Genomic DNA, 4,518 nt, shown 5'->3' on the forward strand with positions numbered 1-4,518 from the left:
AATACACACTTAAAACAGTGAAAGCCTATTACTTAAAAACCTACTACTCTGAACTGACTCTAAAATATATCTATATAAAATTTTACATTATTCTGTTTTTCCAAAGTAATTTTCTTTTTTCATATGACCTTTTTAACTGCTTTTTTAAAGAGTTTCTGTGATCCTTCATCAAATTATGAATTCTTATGTCTTTATAATCTTTAATTAAATGGCAGGCTCTGCACTTTAAGTCATTTGCTATTAGTATTAACTATGTGTTTCCTATTTTCATCAACTATGTGTTTCCTATTTTCATCATGAATTCATGTGTAGGGCAAAGAAGGCTCTGTTCATGAAGGGAATGTATGTTGAACAAGTTGTGGCTTTAGAATGAGGGGCTAAGTGTAAATTGTTAAGCTTTTCTCAGGAACATTGATTTGCAATCTTTTCCCTGTGAATTTCTTAAGAAATAACACTATTGTTTATATTGTCAGAGATACTAAAACACATCTCAGGACATATCTTATTTGTATCCTTAGACTCATTCTGGGAATTTTCCTGCAATCTCAGGCAACATGTACTTTTATTATTGATTGTTGTATGCCCTACTATCTATCTCATGAGTATCATGAACAAACACTTAACATTCCCCATGCTTCTGGTTTCCAGGTGGTGCAGCCCTGCCACAGCATCCCCCACACTGTGACCTTTTCAGACAGCAGGTGCAGGAACACCTTCAAAAAACTTTCTATATGATACCAGCTATTTTCAATATAGAAACTATCTGGTATCTTGTGATTGAATTGTGGCATCCAGTCAATAGTGAGTGGATTATTTATCTGTCATTGGATTACATGTCATTCTAAAATGTATTCACTCACTGCACCCCTGAGCCAAATCCCCAGCCCTATTTTGTATGTTATTTAGAGAAAGATTCTCACTGAGTTGCTTAGCACCTCATCTTTGCTGAAGCTAAAATTGGACCCATGATCCTCCTGCTTCAGCCTTCCAAGATACTGGGATTACAGAAATGCACCATTGCACTTGGCTCTGTTCACATATTTAATGCCAGCATTCCCTCTTTGCCTTGTCAACTGTTTTCTTTTTTCTATTGTACATTTCACATGAATGCAGTATTTCTAATTTTTCTCCAAGAACTGCATGTCAAATTAAAGATTTTGGTTTCTCTTTGTGAGCATTTCACATGAGAGAAAAAAAGCAGACAAGTGTAAGTTGACAGTTTGAAAAATTAGAACAATTTGTCTCTGCTCTCTTTCTTCCCAGGTACAGACACCTTATCACAATATCTGATTTGAAATTCCTCCTTTAAGAATTTCCAGTGTGATGTGTCCTCATTCTAACCTCCTATATTATCCTACTTGTGGGTTTTATAACTGCTTAACAAAAGTTTTGAACAGCCACCATGTCTAAATTCTTTTGGATTGTCTAGTGAATATCATTCAATGGGTCTTTTCCCTCTGGAGAGCAGTATAAACTATGAAGTGAAGGCACTCCAGGGAGTCTCTGATAGCCCTTCAGCTGGCAAGAATCTTTTAGTGATACAGGGCTGGGACACTCTGAAAAATTGAGGTAGAATGAAGACCACCCCCTTCAAATGCAGATTTTTTTTTTCAATCAAGACAAAAGTTTCCAAACTTATCAATCAGAGTGGCAGGCAATGAGTTTATTAGAAGTTGTATGAAGGAGGAACAGGGTGACACTCTGACAGAAGAAAGTGTGTTCTCTCTGAAAAGAAAAGAGCATGGCTCTCTTGAACTCTAGTTTTTTTGAAGATCTAAAAAAAGATCCCAAAGAGTCCTGCCCAGGTACACTTCTTGACTTTGGACTGACAGCAGGATAACATCAAACTCTCAAGTATCCTCTGCCATGACAACTTTAGGTTAATTAGGCTCATGTTCACCATTTCTAATTGAATTCTTAAGCATAAACTCTCGCAGATTTCATGGTTAGTAAGAATTATCTTTATTTCTCTGAGTTTTAGAATCTGGTCTATAGCAGGGTCACAAAAGTCTTCACTCCAGGGTAACTTAAGTTGCTATTATAAACATTATTTTGAAACTGCATTTCTTCTGTACATAACAGTTTGTTAAGGAATGTAACATATCCTGTGCAGTTAAGCCAGAATTTTCTTGTAAAATAAAGCATGGGGTCAACATGTTGGGCCTATTTATTTATATTACTATATGTTGAAAACAGAGCTAGTCTATCACTGAGCTACATCACCAGCCCTTTTTTTAAAATATATTTTTATTTAAAGACAAGGCTTCCCTGATTTGATTAGTGCCTCACTGATAACTTGCTGGGTCTGGTTTAAATTTATGATTCTCCTGCCACACCCTCCCAAGCTACAGAAATACAGGCATGTAGCACCATGTGCTACATTTATCTTATACATACTTCAGTTCTTTTACCAGGTTCGGTGAATAATACTACAATGAATATGGAACTGCACTGTTTTCTATGATGTAATGACTCAAATAGTTTTTTAGATACATAACCAGAATTACTACTACTAAATCATATGACATTTTTATTTTAACTTTTTGAAAAATACAAACACCATTTTCAAAAATAGCTTTATTCAATTTACATTCTCACCAACATTTTTACAACTGAGTCTTCATATCCGTGCTCATATGCTCGGGAGTACCTACTATATTTCAGAATATTATTTTTACTTCAAACTATTTTACTTATCTATTTATTAGTCATAGATAGACAAATTACTTTTATTTTATTTATATATTTATTTGTGGTACTGATGCTTAAATACAGTGCCTCCATGTGCTGGGCAAGCACTCTAAACTGAGCAGGAACCCCAATCCCTATCTTTCAGATTTCTATCATAGACATTCTGACAACACTGCACAAGGTGCAGAAAATTTTTCATTTGACTAATGCATTAAATTTCTGATGCAAGTATATTAGATTCCAGGCTATCAAGTAGCCAGAGGAAGAATGTGCTATAAATATTTTCTGTGATGAAACAGAGATTTGTGATTTCTAAAACTTTGCTTACACTACTGCTAAAAATTTTAGGTCTTGGAAGTAGTTACAAACAATGCAAATTCAATTGTCTGGAATGTATGAAGGTTTACACATGCTCAGTATCTACTGCTTATAGAAATTGGAAGTTTAGGATACACTCCCTTGAAAAGAAGTTGCTAATGTTAGACACTCAGGGCATGGAGAAACTTATTTTGGAAACAATTGGTAGGCCTGGAATTATTACTAGGGTGAACAAGGTTAGGGATCAGAAAGTGCTCAAATCTTTTTGTTTTGCTTTGTTTCATTTTGTATTGTTTTTGTCTCCAAAAGACTAAAAAGTTTTAATGACTGGCAACATATAACAGTGACTTTTGAAATGCTAAAAATAAAATACTGCTTAATTAGTTTTGTTATGCCTTGCTGTAAATTACAAAAACACATTTTCTCAAATAACAGTAAACAAACAAGAAATACACCAAATGACCAAAATGTCTTTTGGGTCTAACATTCCTGAAACTAGTAAAAATAGTGATGGATATCTCCCTATATATCATTAAATATAAAAACAATTTATAAAACCCATCAGAATTTTATTGCTTGAAGAATACAGCATATGAAATCACAAGAATATCAAAATGAAAAGTCATAGGCTTCAAGTATATAATACATTATCAGATGCAATAAAATATTAATTAACCTAAAGGATGTTACAGTACAAATTGGAAAAGCCAATACTTGTTAACTTATTATTTCTCTAGACAAGACTATGTTTGATACTTAAACGTTTTTTAAAAAAACAATTCCATCTCATCCAAATGTACTTCATGGATATGACATGCAGGAAGTAACTTGAAGTAACTTCAACTTAAAACATTTTGCAAAAGTATTTACCTTTTTCTTATATGGAGGAAGTATATTTGATAAGTATATAACAATATTTTCCTTTTTCTAAAATGCAAAATGTGATTAAGATATCTAATACTTATAAATGTTACTTATTTAGCTCTCCGATTAAAATTGGAATCATGGCAGTTAGAATCTGTTTTGGGGATGGGAAAATATATAAATTTAAATTATTAGAAAGTGCTTCAAATCTTACTAAGTCTATCAGCAGATTGCTTAATTTTCCCCTTTTGTACCCATAATTGAATCAAGAGAGAAGCAATTCTTCTAGCAAGAGAAGTTAGCAAAACCACTGGTAAATCTCTTCTTGCAACAAACCGACACCTTTTTGATGTAACTTCTCTGCCCTCACTTCAGGTTGTGAAAGAAATGAAAAGACTTACTTGGTCATAGAATATGACCACTGTGTCATTTTCATATTTATATATCACTTCTTCTAAACCAATGGATAAATGAAGATGAAAATCATGGAAAATTTTAAAGTCAACTTATATATAATCTCAATCTCCCCTTATTTCAGGTGACCCCTGATTTGAGGAGATATTTTCTCAAATATATAGCACTTCACTCAACAACTCAAATGCCCAAGTGTACCCCAGCTTTTTCTACTCATTTGATTGTAGGTAT

The sequence above is a fragment of the Marmota marmota genome, unplaced genomic scaffold (genome assembly GCF_001458135.2).
Source record: "Marmota marmota marmota unplaced genomic scaffold, marMar, whole genome shotgun sequence".
NCBI lineage: Eukaryota > Metazoa > Chordata > Mammalia > Rodentia > Sciuridae > Marmota > Marmota marmota.